We start from the raw sequence: 18,266 nt of genomic DNA on the forward strand, positions 1-18,266 counted from the left end.
TACCCAGCTTCAGCTGATGGACAGCTAGAGCACAGGCGTGGACTGCATATGGGCTCCAGTGAAGAAGGTACCACTCCCCTGGGACGGCCTCTGGGCCGTTCAGAAATCGGAATAAAAGTATTTCCACCTCCCCCTCAAGCCGTCGAAAATTCCTGGGAAGGCCGGCGTTAGCGGGAGCAACTATAGTTGTGTATACTATAGTTACCTACTATAGATGCCTACTATACGGGAGCAACTATAGTTACCTACTATAGTCTTCTTCTATAGTTCACACGGAGCGCATCCACGGCGGTACTGGTGGTTCACTGCAACAGTATTGCCTGGATCCGGCTCAAATTCACGCCACATGAAAAATCTAAATCACCGAGGGGATGGATGAGAATACTTCGGCGAGCATAGAACATGACATGTAGTTCGTGAGGTTTTTAAGGCTGTTAAATTTTGCCATTTTCAACCGGGGGTGTAGCTCAGAGGTAGAGCGCTCGCTTTGCATGCGAGAAGTCCCGGGTTCGATCCCCGGCTCCTCCACTTTTTGCACCTCGTTGTTCTTGTCTTTTTTCGGTTTTGAAGCCGGATTCTTTCCTCAGCTCTTTTCCCGAAACCCTGTTGCGGTAGTTGCCATATGTTCGACTGTCATGAATGCCATTAAATACTGAATGTTCCGGCATTTTAAATTAGTTTAAATCTCGTTAGTTTATTCTGAATCTATTTTATCTGTTACACCGTTGTTTTCTGACCACCGCTTGACAATTTGATTTACCATGACGACTCTAGACGACGACAGGAGACGTCGACATCCCTAATGAGCTTCGCCCCTAAAATCTTCACTGGTCATCCCCCTTCACAGAGTGCAATGGCTCATGTCTTATATGTAAACGCAGTCACCTTCTACTCAACCACTTCTTCCCCAGAATCATCGTTCTTCTCCGTGGATGGGGTGCACCTGTTTTCTTTACGCGGGCTGCCGTGTTCTTCTGGAACCCTTTGCTCCGCGAGCCCTTTTTGTTCCATCTGCTGTGGACGCTCAACAGCGCCCGATTTTTCGAGGACTGAGGCATAAAAGACTTTCTTTCGACTTAAAAAATTCACATACAATCAGCGCAAGAGGATTCGACCAGCAGAGACACCGTTTACGTACGGCCGTGTGATATTAGCGATTACCGCAGAAGGTCGTATTCCCTAATGTACATACTACAGCTGGCGCTTTAAAACGAGGAAGGAAATGCCCGATCCAAAACATGTGCCATGCGTATAGTCCGGTCCTCGAGCAGATGGCACTCCATCGATTGATTGATTGATTGATTGATTGATTGATTGATTGATTGATTGATTGATTGATTGATTGATTGATTGATTGATTGATTGATTGATTGATTGATTGATTGATTGATTGATTGATTGATTGATTGATTGAGAGGTTTTCCGTGTCGAAGTTACACGTACGCTGAGGCGTACTGGTGGAAGGCTATTGAATAATTCTGCCCACCAGGAGATCTTTAAAGCAGTGCTGACACGAAATTTCAAAGCTGATATAGCTATGCAAATGGCTTCCTTTATATGTATATGGAGGTATCTCCCAGCAAATTTCAACACTAACCGTTTAGTGTAAGATATTTTAAATCAATTTTAATCTTTGCGCGCCCGAGAAAGCTCAGAACGCATACCCTTTGGCAATCGGCATTAGCATGACGGCATCTGCTCCTCCTAGCCCCAAACGGCCGACGTGATGGCCCCGTGACGTGGCCAACGAACTGGCTGTAGTTGAAGCGTGCTGCTCCGGCGTGTGTATCACGTAACAGTTTTAGGAATGACGTCATGCTGCTTGGGAGGCGTGTTTCGAAAAACTTTGCTGTACAGCCCCCAGCATGACCGGTGTGGTGCCACTGCACGTGCTATACTCTTGAGCTGCTGCTAAAACGTTCCCGCCGTTCGGGCTCTGTGGCCTCGAGGTTTAGTTCTGGGTACGTGTACTGACCGCCTCGGTTCGAGCCTCAGCGGGTCTACTTCGAGTATTTCTACTGCAATTTTTTTTCTAAACTGAATTCTTCTGTTTTTATTGCGGAGAAAACTCACTTCTTCTCGTTGGTTTTGTTGCAAACGGTGATTCGGTAGGTTTAGGTCTCTTTAGGTTCAGGGATCAGGCTATGTCGCAACGTGGTGCTACGCTTGCGTGCGATTATCGTCTATATCTCTCCGTTACCAGGGGCAATCTGCTGGATCCTAGCCATCGACAGCTTTGCTGTAAAAGCAAATGATAATGGTTCTTTCTTTAACAGTCTTGCTACGAGAGACGCAATTCGCTCTAGGCCACCCTTCACAGGTTCAGAAAATGTACGGATGCACGGAACATTGTCCCAGTAGCGGGGTAGTATGTCTCAAAACCCCGAAACGTTCATCTGTGAACGCGTCTAATAGCTGTATTGCCAACCGCACTCGACGTAGGGGAGCCCCATGCCTCATTAAACGCAGTAAAGCCCCCCCAACTCACACTCGGCATCTGGTGTATGTAAGGCGTAAGTGACCAAGCCAGGACAGTCGGCATCTAGCACTACCACTCGCGCACACACGTAGCACTATAAGAACACGACTGTGTGGGGTAGGAGAACCAACACACTTAATATGGGCGTGTCCTGCACTAAACTCAGCCAGAAAGCGACACCTGAGAGGCACATGCCTCCATCCTGGAAGACACCCCGACCTTCAGCGGTGGCTCTAGGGACCCCACCACCGCTCCCTTCTTGACTTCCTTCAAGAGACGGGTGTCCATGTATATTTGTAAATAAGTTATTTTTATGCGAACGGGCATTCTATCGCAAATAAAAAAAGCTCCAGGTCAAGGTATTTAAGTTAAACCCAAGCTGAACCCGGACAATAATCACGCACCAAGCGCGCAGCATGCCTAGCGCGGTCGTGGTCAGTTCTGTCTTCCCTGCTTCTTCGGCGGCTCGAGCAAGGCCGCCTCTGTTGCTTGATGGTCTCAGTGCCTTGGCCTTCTAAATAAACCCCACTACAATTTGGTGGGTGCTGGGTACGCAGCGGCGCAGAGTGCGTCGGGACGAGGTGGCGGCATACGGTGGCAGTTGTTAACTCGAGTAATTGTAGTGGGGTTTATTTAGAAGGCCAAGGCACCTAAGAGATCAAGCATTGGAGGCGGTTTTTGCTCGAGCAGCCGAACAAGTAGAGAAGCCAGAACTAATCACGATCGCGCTTGGGAGGCTGCGCGCTTGGTGCGTGGGGATTGTCCAGGTTCAGCTTGGGTTTCGGCCTCAACTTGAATCCCTTGACCTGGAGCTCTTTTCTTCGTTACAATTTATTTATTTTATTCATTATACCTCAACACCCCCAGTAGGGGTGTTACACGAGGGGTGGGCGTTAGGGTTTCTTCGATGTGCGTTTTGAAAAGAATGGGGCTGGAGTGGCGTACGACGTGGGGCAGAAGGTCATTCAAATCATTCGCTGTCTGAACAAAAAATGACCGAAGGTGAGCAGTTGTACGGGCATGCGCAGGGTAAACTGTGTTGTGGTGGTTAGCGCAGGTAGATGTGCGGTGCGCGGGCATAACAGATGCGTCGGACAGTGAGTAAAAAAATTATGAAAGAGAAATACTCTTGCGGCTTGCTGTCACAGTTCAAGGTTGGGAAGATGGGCTTTGATCTGTGATGGTCGGGATTCTTAACGTGACCCTGGTTCCACACTGGGCATGAGGAGATGGAGGCAGAGACACATGGAAGTTTTTACATGGAATTTAATAAGATCAACTGGCTAAATCTTGCTTACGGCTCGACGTCGCTGGGCTGCTTCGGCGTCATGCGGCACGGGCTTGTAGGAAGGGCTTGACGTTCGCCGTGGTGGCTCGGGCTCAAACGAAGAGAGAGCGTACGCAGCGATGAGGCCTCTCCGGTTCGATCTCGTACGAAGGCTGGACGTCGGTTGGGTAAGTGTGGAGACGGGTGGTCAGACGCCGCACTCAAGCGATGGCTAGACTCCGGAGTCCTAATCTCCCCTGCCTTCTGCCTACCGCTTCTTGCATCTCGTCTCGTCCGCTCCCCAGGTCGCTCTCCCGTCAAACGTCGCACCCGAGGGATGGCTATAGACTCCGGGGCCCGAAGCCCCCCTGTCTTCGGCCTAACGCATCTTGTGACTCGTCTCGTCCTCCCCCGGATCGCTGTCCCTCGATATCTCCTGATCTGACTGGCCCTCGATCTGACTGCCTGGATCGGACCGCCCTCGCCCTCCGGTCGCTTGATAACCGTTCGCGTGGCTCGTGAAGAGCCGTGCTGAGCACGCGCGAGGAGCTGTGACTGGACAGGACTGGACTAGACTGGGTTAGACTAAATTGGACTGGACTGGAATGGATTCCTGTACCTTAGCTCACGCTACGTATATCCTGGCATAGCAGAGCTAAGCCACTACTAATTTTTTTCTTTCCTCAATGAGGAGTGCCCAGTGGCGTGGAGGTGGAACGAGCATGCGCACAAACAAGCATAGCAGGAGCAGCGGCGGCTAGCTGTCGGGGTTCTCGTATTGGGAAGCGGCGAACTAGGCCTATCTGAACACCTGGACAGGGAGGCATTGCAGATGGAGACGAGCCGTAGCGCCCACCGTACTAGCGGCTTGAGCGTTCGGAACCTTGCTGAAGTTCTGTGTTGGATCAAGGCTTCAAGCAGTCGACAATCTACAGGAAGGTCGTCGTTGGCAGGACAAACGCAGTTACGGCCATACTAGTTCACTCGCAGCGAGTCCATGGTGGTACTGGCGGTTCAGCGCAATGGTATTGACTGGATCCGTAAAAAATTCATACCACATGAACAAGCTAAATCATCGAGGGGATGGATTAGCATCCATTGGCGAGCATACATGTACCCTGTAGAGAACGCGTTCTACAGGGGGGTGTAGCTCAGAGGTAGAGCGCTCGCTTTGCATGCGAGAAGTCCCGGGTTCGATCCCCGGCTCCTCGACGTTTTGCACCTCATTTTTTGTATGTTTTTTTTTTTAAACCGCATTCTCTCCTCCGCTCTTCGCACGACACCCTGTTGGCTGCACACACTGATGTTGAATTCCAATGGCAGATCGGGAGCGGTTGCTGAGCTCCGCCGCAAAGCACGCTACTCCGTCGAAGAGCAGGTGCTCCGAAATTGCCTTTAGCATGTGCTTTTAAGTGCGAATGCACTTCTTAAGCGAGCCTGAATCGTCCGCCGCCGTCGTCCGCATAGCAACAGCTGCGGGTGCGCGCGCTCCTCGTCTTCCTCCTCGTCTTCCCTAACAACGGGGGGAGATGGGCGCTCGCTACTCTCCTCCTCCTCTCTCCGCTCAGTGACTGCGGGTGTTGGGCGCCTCCTCTCCACTTCGGGCGGGAGAGCTCTCGCTCGCGTAGCGGGCGCTCCGCATTCCGACGCGTGAGGGCGCTCGTGTAGCCCTCGCCGTAACGGCGGGCGCTACTCTCCTCCTCCTCTCTCCGCTCAGTGACTGCGGGTGTTGGGCGCCTCCTCTCCACTCCAAGATCACGATATCCACCGTAATCGCGCAATCAACAACCGTGCATTCGCACTTACACACTCTCCCCCTCGGGGAAGTGCGAGGGAATTTTTTTACCACATGCTCCCACCGGAGCAAATACCGAAGCATGGCGGGAACAAGAATTTCCCGGCAGCCTTTACTTCGGGCTCTTCCTAAAACGTATGTTTCCCTGGAATCGTTTTCTTCTTGCGGGGTCTCAACTAAAGTCCCTTCATCGGCTTTTTTGCTGATGATGGGACTTCAGTAGCCTCGACGGCGTCCAACGGGGCCCGTGACGAAAGTTTCGTCGGCCTTTTTGTAGGCAGACGAAAAAAGAAAAGCAGAAACGCCGAAGACGCGTTTATACGCCATGTCCACCCAGCCTTCGTTCGAGCTTGGCTCCTCGCCACTTCATTCCGAGTTTGAGCTGTTGCACTCGGCTTCGTGAAGTAGCAAGCTAGAACGCGACACGGCATGCAGCATCTATTTTCTCGTTGTGACTGGCAGTTGCGCATTTTTTGCTGGAGCGGGCGCCATGGCGATTTGAAAAGGAGAGTAGAGCGGAAGCAGACGGCGACGACGTCAGGGGAGAAGACAAAGTCCCCCGCGAGTTCTGGCCGACTCTGCCGATTTCGGTGGAGCAACAGTGCTTGCTCCGCGGAGCGATATCGGCTGCGACGGCGCTCGTGATCTCCCATTGTAACAGTATTTGGTTGCTCCCGGTCTGCCATTGGAACGTGTCTGCTCCGGACGGTGCAAAAAAGTTGCTCCGAAAGTGCTCCGGATCTGCCACTGGAATTCAACATCAAACTTTCTGTGCACATCCGCTAGGCCCACCATCATCGCAAGATTGTGGAAAACTCTTTTCCTCCGAGGACTCATAACTCTGCGGCTCGGACTTGAGTTGCTAAATCAAGTTTGCTCTCTCTCTCTCTCTCTCTCTCTCTCTCTCTCTCTCTCTCTCTCTCTCTCTCTCTCTCTATTCGGGCAGTTGCCATATCTTCGATTTTCCAAGGGGGGGGGGGGGTGCGCTTCGGTTGCAAAGGCGAGCGGACGTGCTCAACATCGCCCCCCCCCCCCCCCCCGTTAGTGGCAAATTAACAGTGCTAAGTAGTCTTCAGAGTTAATCTGTAATTCCCAACGAATTCGAGATGACGCAAGGTATCGACTGACACCAATATCGACGAAGGCAAGTCATTTTTCGTCGATTCATCGAACTTTGAAGCCATTGATCGGCGGGAGGCAGCTAAGCCTATAGGCGTACTCGCCGAAGTTAGGCCTTGCGCCGCACCGGTCGGGGTTGGCTCAACTTTATGAGGTGGCAAGTTTAGGCGCGGTAATGGAGCCGCCCATTCCGTCACCTAGCAATTTCGGCAGAATGAGCGTGCAATTGGAGGACGTAGACATTTCGCCGGATACAATCGAGGAGGCAGGATGGAAAGTTGCGGGTGATCGACTTGCCCGTAATCAGCAACGAGAGACCGCGTCGAGAACTGACGAGAACGCTACCGCGGCTAGGAAAGTGGCGATTACTGCAAAGAAACGAGATCATCGACAGCGATTAAAGCGGCGAGAATGCCAGCGTTACCGAGGGATAATATCAAGATCGTCATGATGCCGAGAGGTGGAATCAACGTGGTCAAGTTAGGTCTGGTCGAAGTGACCGCAGCCGCTCACGCGGCGGCGGGGACCGCCAGGGAAGCCGAATACGAAGACATCCTGTGCGTAAACGAGCAGCAGAACATAATCGTGATCTGCACGCCAGAAGAAGAAAGAACCAGCCGCCGCAGCCAAGTTCACATTGAAAAGGCGGAAGTACGAGGTGTGGGCCTACAAAACCGCTCCGCACGACACGGTCGAGGGAATCATCAGGGTAATCCCGACAAATGAAACTCCCGACGACATCGATGAAAGAGTGGTGAACCGACGTAACCCGCTGGCGCTAGGAGCCGAGAGAATCGGAGAGACGACGACGGCCATCGTCGTCTTCAAGGGAACAAAAGTACCGAACTACGTGAGGTCCGGATCGGTGGTGCTGAGATGTTCATTATACGACAAGGTGGACGTGTGCTACCATGTGGTGGAGTAGGCCACCGAAAAGACGTGTGCCCCAAGCCAAGCGAAAAACAATGTCCGGGCTGCGAAAAGTTGGCCCGGGGGAAGAATACCCATGCAAGCCGAAATGCGAGCTATGCAGAGAGCACGTGACGATCGCCAGGGCCTGCAAGGCGCGCTTCAAAACGCCTTACGTGGTCAGGAAAAAATAATGGGAGCAGCGCCTCGCTTCCGAAGAAGCGGAGCAGCTGTTGCTGGGGCTAGATTTCCCGGATGTGAAGTCCGCAAGCAGGACGAAGTCCCCACCCAGGGGTCCCTCGGAATCGAGAAGCATATCGCCCTCGAGCGGCGGCATTCTGCAGAGGCAGAGTCGCAGTTTTTGCGTCACGCAGGAGGGAAGTTGTCCGCCGAGAGAGCACGTTAGCTGGCGTACAAGGCCAAAGCTACAAAGAGGACCGGCGAAAAAGAGCACAAGAAGCAGCAAAAAAATTACACCATCTTCCCGTAGGGGAACCCTGAGTTGTTGCGAAACAGCCATGGGGTTGACTGAAATTGCCATTAGTCTTTAGTTCGTCGTTTTTGTTGACGTTCAGCTTCGCGTGCCTTTGTTGTATCAGTAGTTTCTTGACGTAGTGTGAATGAGTGAAGGACATAAGGCGCGTTCGTAGCACATGCAGCCGTCTCGGTTTGTAGCGCAGTGGGAAGAGCGCCACGTGCCTCCCGTTGCGGCCAGAGAGTCGTGGGATCGAAACCGGGCGCCGCCTAACTATTTCTTTTATAGTGGACTGCGCTGACGACAGCCCAAACGCTGACGGGGCTGAAGAGACGCGCATGCGCAGTAGAGTGCGGACGGCGGAAAACGACAACGAGGGAGGGAGGGACGCAGCCCCAAGCATGAGATGCTTCTCATCTAAAAGAACGAAGCAATGGAGGCCCTTCGAGAAGAGAACGGAGAACTACGTAGACTGCTGGAAGAGATGAAGAAAACCATACAGAACATGACGGAAACAAAGAACAGGGACGCTACCCCGAGCCCCCCAGTAGCGGCGACCCGAAACGCAGCCGATGGAAGTAACAAGCGATGTCCAGGAACCCAGAGATCCGGCCAAAAGAAGTGAACGGCGGAAAAGCGCGGCACCAAAGAGATTGGTAGCATCGAAGCCGGCATGAAAGAAAGACTGAGCGGCATCGAGGCGCGCATCGACGCGCGCATGGATGACAGGTTGAACCAGTTGGAAGCGAAAATGGAACAGATGTTTGAGTGGATAAAGGCGGCCATAGCACAGAAGAGCAGGCTGGACCCCGAGCTGTTCCTGAAAACAGAGGGAGCCGTCCAACAGCTACAGAGCCAAACGGCGGCAGTCATCCAGTATCAGGACCCGCAAAACTCGGCGCAGGGAGGGATCATTCGAACGCAACAAACATGGACCCAGAACCAACACTGATCTTCTGGCAGGGGAAGTGCCGCGGCCTGGAAATGAAGTGAGCAGTACTATTCAAGTCGAGAACAGCAACAAGAAACCGGACGAAATCTTACTGCAGGGAACACTGGCTACGCCTTGGCCACTGCACGAAAAAAGGTCTTCTGCGCTGCGGAGAAAATCCTGAGAGAAGCGCCAATAAACTTGGAAAAGGAGAAAATTAAGTGGTTCCCGGCACACGCAGGAGAGGTGTCGGACGTGAGTGCAAACTATGACGAAACCGCACACACCCGGGCAAGCGAACTCGGCTCGGCCGCGCTGGGCCTAGCGGGGAACACCCGTGGCACCGAACAACACAGAAAGACCAGCTACAAATAAATCACGAAGGCCTATCGACTCGTCATACCAACGCTCAGCCGCCCTGCAAACAGCTGAGCAGAGCAGTCATGTACAGGCAGCTTCAGACGAGAATGGTCATTAGCCCGTACCTAATGCACAAGATTTCCCCGGAGACGCACACAGATGACACGTGCAGGGTGTGTCGTAAAGCCACCGCGAGCCTCGAGCACATCTTCTGGGACTATCTCAACTTCCCGCAAGAGTCCACGACAGGAAGACAGCCACCCACCCTTGAGGCGGTTAACCGGTTCGAAGACCAAGACATGGCACTCCAGGCCATCCAGCGGGTCATCGTAACGCTGACCAGGCAGGAGCCCGAGGGCTCCGATGACAGAAAGCGAGGCTCGGGCCTGGCGGCGACGGCGAGGGCGATTCCGGCCAACTGTGAAGTCTGAGTGTAAGGCTTTAACGCCCGGCTGAACAAAAGTTTTTTTTTTTTCAATCCAAAAATCGACTCGGAGCACAAAACATCACTACCACATTTACCCACTTTGGCCCTATGAAACTGTAGGAATAAACACTCAGGGCTCTCAACATTGAAACGATGATGATCTAATATCGCGCTTCACGCAAAGGAATCAGCTACTGGACGTTTGCGGCGGAAGGCTCCCTCCCCGGTTCCTCCGCGAGAGGGATGGAGAGGAACCCTCCGATGATGGGTGATTATGATGATGGTTGCTATTGGTGTCCCCTTCCTAGCGGGGGTCTCCCCTACGAGACCACTGCGCCCTGTATCGGTAGTCTCCGAACCATCCCGCCTGTGGTCCCCAGACCTACCAACCCCCGATAAAGGCCACCGGATGGTCTGGAAACATGCCTCTACCCCTATGTGACGCATTATTTGCAGAATACGGACTAAAATGACCGAACTACGACAGCTCCGGTGTTAAAAAACCTTAGGTGGGCCCTTTAACGTTATGCCTCACTCCACTCTGCTCTTTTAAATCTGTTCTAGCAAGAGGTGTGTAGAGCCGTGGGTCTTCTCCCTTCACCACTTGCCGAGCTCACAAAAGTTATCCCGGACTTCGAGCAGGCGTACCAGGAACCTTTAATACGGACCCCGAAATATTCGGGACTAAAAAAACACCCCCTCTCACCCCCGCCCATTCTTCCATTTGGAGAGAAAAACCTCTAGTATTCCTGTGTCACTAAATTTTCCGAATCCTTATATCATAATCATCAGCAGCAGCAGCAGCATCCATTACAGTACGAAGGCCTCTTCCATTGACCTCACACCGCTCCCGTCCTGTGAAGCACGAGTCCATTCTTTGCCCCCGAATTTCCTTATGTAGTCTGCCCATCGAGTTATTGGTCTTGCCCTTCGTCTAGGCCCATCACTCGGTTACCACTCTGTTGCCCTAATTGTCTAACGGTTGTCATTTCACCTAGCCACATAGCCAGCCCAAGTCCATCGCTTTTTTAATGCGTAGCATTCTTTCCTGAGTACACCGAAAGCCAGGAGCGTGTAACGCCCTGGATATCGACAAAAATGCAGATTTCGCGAAAGTTCCAAGTGTAATAGGAAGCATAACGATTGGAGAGCGTTATGCTAAATGGAGATCATTGGTCGGGCGAAATTTTGAAAAAATAAAAAGTAACAAAATAGAAAAAATTACGGAAAATATCAAAACGTTTACCTCATGGCATTTCCGCAATAATGTAGATTTCTCGAAATTTTCACCTGTAATCGTTATAATTGCGTAAATGGAGATAATTGGCTGAACGAAGTTTTGAAAACCTAGAAAAATAGGAAAATATAAAATATTACCACAATAACATAAAATATTTCCAAAATATTGCAGATTTCGCCAAAGTTCCAAATGTAATCGTTAGAAATACGTAAATTGAGGTAATTGGTCGGGGTGAAATTTTGAAAACCTAAAAAATAACAAAAATATAAAACCGTTATGGAAAATAACGAACCATGTAACGCCCTGCATTCCCACAATAATGCAGCTTTTGCCAAAGTTCCAAATGTGATCATTATAGTAACGTAAATTGAGATAATTGGTCCGGCGAAATTTCGAAAAACTAAAAAATAAGAAAAATATTAAACAATTACGGAAAATGGCAAAATGGCAAACGTATAACGCATGGTATTTCCACAGTGTTGAAGATTTTGCGGAAGTTTCCCCTGTTATCGTTTTATTAGCGTAATTATGAGGAAAAAACCAAAAATTTGGCTGGAAAAGACACACACTCAAGACACGCGGCATAAGAATGCTACGCATTAATCGATAATTAACTGAATTGTTGCAAAATTTTTCTTTATTTCAACTATAATATCGTCAAGTCGAGTTTGTTCTCTGATTAAGGAAACCCGGTTTCTGTCCCTATAAGTGTTACTCCTGTTATTCTTCGTTCCATGGAGCGTTGAGCCGACCTAAGTTTGCTTTCGAGTTGTTTTGTTAGGCGCCTGCTTTACGCTCCACGTGCATCACTGGCAGGATACATCGCTGTAGATTTTCTTTTTGAGTGACAGCGGGAGCTTACTTTTCCTTATTTGGGAGTGCCTGCCGAGTGCTTCCCAGCCCATACCTATCCTGCGCAGGCTTTCTCTCTCGTGGTTGAGGTCAGTACTAACTATCTGTCTGAGGTAGTTATATACTTGTACTTATTCTAGTGTTTCGTTTCCTAAGCTGAAGAGGGCGCTTCTGGCATATTTATTCATCATTACTTTAGATCCGTTCATATTTACTTTTAGCGCAACGGTGAAGCTTTTTGATTGTAGTTGCTCAAGTAGAAAGGGATCTCAAGAGAACGAGAAGGGAAAAGCTGCAGGTGACGACGGCTTCCCCGTGGATCTTTTAAAAGCGGGAAGAGATACTGTACTAGAAAAACTTGCTGACATTTTCAGAATGGTTAAGGACTCTAACAGTGCTCGCAGCATGGAAAAACGATAGCATACTCCTGATTCACAAGGGAGATTCCAGTGACCTTAAGAATTGCAGACCCATTATCCTGCTCTCGGTTATGTGCAAACTGTTTTCCAAAGTAGTAGTTAACCGCACAAGTGACAACCTAGATTTCCAACACCCCAGAGAGAAGTCTGTGTTTAGAAAAGGATAGTCAACAATAAGTCGCATCCATGTCATCAATCAAGTGAAAGAACAATTCACAGAATATAATAACCCCCATTAAATGGCATTTAAAGACTACGAAAAAGCATTTGACTCAGCGCACACAACAGCCTGTGGAGGAAGCATTAAATGACCAACGAATAGAGTGGGATTACGTAAGTCTTTGAGACGACGTATATAAGGGAGGTATACTTGCAGGATAATCCTTCTCAAGCAAAGCGGCCAATTCCCGGTCCGAAAGGGCGTACGACAAGGAGATACCATCTCGCCGTTACTGTTCACAGCATGTCCGGAGGGGGTATTCAGGACGCTCGACAGGAAAAACACAGGATTACGGATAAACGGAGAATATTTGAGCGATTTCAGATTAACAGACGGCATAGTCTTGCCAAGTGAGGCCTTACACTTGCAAGAAATGCTAGAAGAACTAGCCCTTATAAGGTGTTGTTATTCTGTTTCACTAGCAACCAATCCGATAAGGATTTCTAATTACAAAAGCACTGCAAAACATTAAAATGTAACCATGTCTTTCCTCAAAGGCGCCCAAGGTTCTCTTGGCATTGATCAATGTTCATAAGTTGGGAGCTGGTCTTCGATTGTAGTAGTAAGACAATTTGTAAGCCGATACACTTTTTCTTTATAAAAGCTGTTATTGCAGGCGTGTTGTTTCAAACCGCGCCGTCACGGTTGGCTTAAAATAAGTCGAAAAAAGCGCTGAAAAGAAATTGCCACCGCAAAAAGTTGGGGAAAAAATACAGACGCAAATGAGTCTGCTGGAGATCAGCACTGCTGCAAACGGAAATCGTATGACCTGTTGCAGTTTCCATTTAACGTATTCCATTTCACTTAAACTGACCCTTTGACCGGGCTTCCTCCCTTTTTTTAATGCCAGAGTGTTACTAGGCTCGCATAGTGATTTTCTGTATGAGCTCGCCGCCAGCATGCGCCGTAGTTATCAGCGGTGCTTATCAAGCATCTGCAAAGGCGTCATTACCGCCAGCAGGGACCGACGACAGCGGCATACAGAAGCGAGCTCGGACCCGAATCTGGAATCGGCTGCAGCGACAACTGTAGTGTGAAAAAGAGAAGGCATTCCGGTATGGCTGCCTAAATTGGTTCTACGACGTGGGAGAAAAGATGCGTGACTTCAACCAGCGTCGCGCCTGCGCAGTGAAATTCGTTCTCCCCCATCGGTGCTATACTCGGTTACAACTCAAGAACGGCACCACCTCATGTAGTGTATCACTCCGCCAAAGCGCCGGACCCGTGACGTCAGTGCGCGCGCGTTTTGAAAGGAGTTTGCCATGAATGCGTGTAATCGTCTGCCTTGTCTCACGCAGTTTGTTTGTCGTCACTGGAGTCGTTTATAAGCATATTAAGTCCAAAAAATCACGGGAACGGCTACGCCATGTTCAAAATATTCCCAGTAACGCCCTACTTGCGCTGCGCGGAGAAACATCCGGATACCGTGATAAGGCACAGTGGAAACTTCCGGTGCCGTTCTTACGTTGTCACCGAGTATAGCACGGTGTTCAGCAGGCGCGGTCGCCAGCCGCGCCCGCAACTGGAGGCATCGTACCGAAATGCCTCTTCAAAAAGAACTGATACCAGCATTAGCATTGCATCACCTACCTACAAATCATCATGATAATCATAATCACTGCCGCAAGGCGAAGGCCTCTTTCGCTGACCTCCAACAGCTCCTGCATTGCGATGCTCGTGTCCACTTTTACCCCCGAATTTTCTTACTTCATCCATCCATGGTTATACTGGCCTTTCCCTTCTTCTAGACCCGTTTATGGTATCCACTCTGTTACCCTAATTGCCCACCGGTTGTGTTTTCTTCTCACTACATTGCCCTGCCAAGTCAATTTTTTAAAGTGGCCAAACGTTACGCTGGGCTATCACAAACCAGCTGAAGGTTATGAACGGTAACAAACTAAACTGTGTTCTAATTAGAAATTATGCCCTGTAAATAGTGTATAATTACGCGAATTTTCAAATTACATTTCGTATCTCCGGCGGCCTCTTCAACGCCGCATGCTCTGCCAAACGACGAACTGTGTCACGTGGCCAAGCGGGCTTTCCCACGACACTCACGGAATATGCATACACTACGCGTAAGTCTTAAAACTTTCGCATTCTAACTCAGACTCTGCACCACGTCGCAACCGCACGCTTTCGCGCCAGCATCTTAAGCAACCCAAGCGAAGATTTCCTCTACCTTTTTTAACCCTTTAAGTCCTGATTTTTTTTATTTCAAGAAAAACATTGTTTTCTGTGTGTTTTTCTGTATTTTAGGTTCTCTTAATTAAGCGCACAAACAAAAATTAGAGCTGAAAGTGCAAATATTAAGAAAATTATTGATGAGGCAGTTAATTAGGACCTCTGGAAATTAAAAATTTTCTGTTGAGTAGAGACATCACTTGTGCATATTTTCCTAAACCTTATAACTGCATGCACATACAAACAAAAAATGAGCCTCGTGGTGGTTTAACTGGTTTATTGATTGGAGAGGTTGGGAGCGAATGTGCGCCCGGCTGCTCCATTTCGCCAATAAAGGGCCATAGACTCGGCTATACAAATCAACTGCTCACGACAATTTCGTAAGTTCTAATAGTCGTCTACAAAATGTCCTCCTGGGTTCAAGGACTCATGGTAAAAAGTTAATACGCCACCTAATACTGTGACGCTATTCCTGTCGAGGTAAAACACACATTCAAGGCGCGAACAACCTTATTTTGAAGACCCGCATCAGACCATGGTCGTAGTAAAGATACTAAACACATCACTCGAGGGTTATCTAATGGCAGTTTGTTATAGAGTTCGCGTCTTTGCCGGAAATATAATGGGCAGTCTAACATCACGTGGGAAACATCTTCCTCGGGTTCTAGCGCACGTATTTATAGGTTTACAAGCTTTGGAAAACCCAAGGAAAAACACTCAGACCGCCATTTCTCTCATCCGATGATTATGATGATGATGATGATGATGATGATGATGATGATGATGATAATGATGATGATGATGATGATGCCCTCAAAGTTTTTGACACGTATCCACAAGCGGGGATTGGCCAGGGCTAATACAATTGCTGAAATTCGCGAGGACCTCAAAATACTAATTTATTACCGGAAAGAACTGGCCCGTAAAGTGAAACTTCGTTATGATAAAACCCGAATTACCCATTAATTCTTACCTTCCAGCAATTCAAGCGACCTGAAGCAGGAATCAAAGCTTGAATACAATTATGTGTATATATATATCCCTTTTTGCATACCCAAAATTTATTGTTGTAATTTCGTCTTCACCGGAGCTTCTTCTTCTTTGTAGCGTCCAGATCCACTAAAAGGAAACAGCAGTGATATCTATCGCAATAGGCATCATTGAAGAACAATTCCCCAGAAAACCAGTAGTTTCGGTTTCGTTCTCTGTGCGCCAGAGGAACTTTTAGGTGATGGCGCCAATTGACAGCACCAGAGCCGAAAGGCTTAAAAGAAGAAGTCGTAAAAAACCTGCGTACAGTGTACTGGCAGCACTGAGCACGCCAGACGCTTCGCCCTGACTGGATTCCACGAACATCGCCGGAAGGGAGGCCTCCTAGGAGACCGTGCGTTTTGCCTTTTGACCACTCTCCTGAACAGCAACCGAGGCGGACAAGTCCCAGCTGCGCAAGGAAAAATGCGGCGCGTGCCCCGTCCATACAGACAGACGCACTGAGCGAGGTAGACGCCGCATAGCTCGCTGCACGACGACCTGCGCAAAAAGTAGCAATGGCTTAGCTCGGCAATGCCAGGATATGTGTAGCGTGAGCTAAGGTTCAGCCGGTTATTCTTAGCTTTCATGGTTGTCTAGGATTAGCTTGATCATCGTGCTTACTGCTGCTAAAACCCAATCCAATCCACTCCAGTTCGGTCCAGTCCAGTCACTGCTCCTCGCGCATGCACAGCAAGGCTCTGCAGGAGCCACGCGAAACGGCTATAAAGCAGCTCCGGAGCAGCGTCAGACTTGGCTACTGCGCACGGAGGCGCACAGCTGGGCACGCGCCGGTGCCAGTGTGTCTGCCGCGGCTATGACGTCACTCCTCCGGAATGCGCAGACCGGCGAATGTGAGGACCGAATTCTCTACACACCCGTACTCCAATTGAATTGGATTGGATTGAATTGTATCCAATCCAATACAATTCAATTTTATCCAATCCAATACAATCCAAATCTAACCCAATCCAATGCTCCTCGCGCTTGCGCAGCACGGCCCTTCAAGGTCCACGCGAAACTACTCAACCTCGGCCAGTGTAGCTTACGCTACAAAAGCTTGTGTGCTGGGCCTTGGGACAGGCACTGACAGTTTTCTGGCAGTAAATGTTGACGCGGCTGAATGCTACCGTTCGTGAAGCCGTAATATAGACTGTGCCATGCATAAACCACAGGTTTGCATTCCCGAATCGAAGGACCCTGGAAGTCTGGCTACGCTTCAGTTCATCTTCTTTCCTTTTTACGAGTGTGAGGGTGCGCAAAATACGATAATTTAGGAAACGAGGCAGAGATTGTTGTTGTCGTAATGGTAACACGCACTTATTTTATGTACAAAGGATACAAAGACGCCATGTTACGCTTTAGCGAATTTTGGTGTCTAGGGAAAGGGGATTTGGTAATGGGAGTTTGGGAAAAAGTGTGATACATCCAATGGGGTATGACATTAAGAGAAATGATGAAGGCCAGAGCTCTCGACTAAGTTTCGTAGAGCGCTGAGCAGGCTGTTCTGGAAAGGTCGTTCTCGTCTGCGCCCAAACGTAGCCAAGAGGGGGCAGGTTTTACAGGCCGAGGTGTCATCAGCTACTTTGTCGGGACTGTGTTTTTGTTCATTGGTAGAGCCTCAGGCGGGTTACTCAATGGTCGTTGGTTCTAATCATGCTCTGCTCTCATTTTTTTTTTTTTCATTTCCCTTTTTCCTTTCGTTTTGAAATTTCTAGTTTTAGTAAAAACTAAGCGAGCTTCTTCCCCTGTGCCTTCCTTCGCGTTACTGGCTATTCCCATGTTCAGTCGACTAGCCCCTCAACGACCCCCTCATTTTCAGTTACAATAAAGTACAGAGAAAGAGAGATAAATTTACTAACAACCTTGTAATTCCTGATATTTACTTATAGGTCTAAAAAAATGTCAGAACTCTGCCTTACGAAAACAAAACTGAATATTTACCCGAATTTTGCACGGCTGTTCGGGAACAAATAAGAAGGAACTAGGGGAAAATACAAAAAATGACGCAATTATGCCACGCATGAACTTTGACGACTACCTGAGCGATCGTGCCAGAACAGGCATGGACTGGACATTTTTTGTGAGTCAGAAGTTGTGCACTTTCTTGATGCTGTAAGGCACTGGTTCTCAAATGGGGATTCGCGGACTCCAAGGGGTCCGCGAGCGCATTTGAGGGGTCCGCGAAATCCTCCCCAAAAATTTCCCCCTCCTCCACTCACCTCCATTACTTTCTTCGTTTTTTTGCCAAACCTTGATTTCAATGCAAAAAGGTGGCTTCGCTGTATGACTTCTACGTTTGATTCCTCCTCCTAGCACTAGCTCTAACGTTGCCTTTTTCACAACACTCCAGCCATGTAAAAAAACTAGACACGCAAAAGGTAGTATATAGGTGTTTGTGTGACTTTTAGTTGCAAGCGTGAATTGTTGGACAACACGACACGCATCACTATAAAAAAACATGGCTGCGGCTTAGCTTTGCTAACTTTGGATATGCAAAAGCAAAAGCTTGGCTTAGTCTGGTTGAGTCGATTTCACTTGGTTAACCTTTGCTGTAGCT

The 18,266-nt window shown here is 49.1% G+C and overlaps 2 non-coding genes across 2 annotated transcripts; both read left to right on the forward strand.

The window, feature by feature from the left end:
• The first annotated feature begins 456 nt into the window (after positions 1-456).
• Trnaa-ugc (transfer RNA alanine (anticodon UGC)) lies at positions 457-528 on the forward strand. Its single transcript has one exon. It is a non-coding gene; the product is annotated as a tRNA-Ala (tRNA).
• Positions 529-4,886: 4,358 nt separating this feature from the next.
• Positions 4,887-4,960, forward strand: Trnaa-ugc (transfer RNA alanine (anticodon UGC)). The gene has a single exon. It is a non-coding gene; the product is annotated as a tRNA-Ala (tRNA).
• The last annotated feature ends 13,306 nt before the right edge of the window (positions 4,961-18,266 follow it).

The sequence above is a fragment of the Haemaphysalis longicornis genome, unplaced genomic scaffold (assembly GCF_048455015.1).
Source record: "Haemaphysalis longicornis isolate Haplotype H1 unplaced genomic scaffold, Haemaphysalis longicornis Haplotype H1 scaffold_12, whole genome shotgun sequence".
NCBI classification, from domain to species: domain Eukaryota; kingdom Metazoa; phylum Arthropoda; class Arachnida; order Ixodida; family Ixodidae; genus Haemaphysalis; species Haemaphysalis longicornis.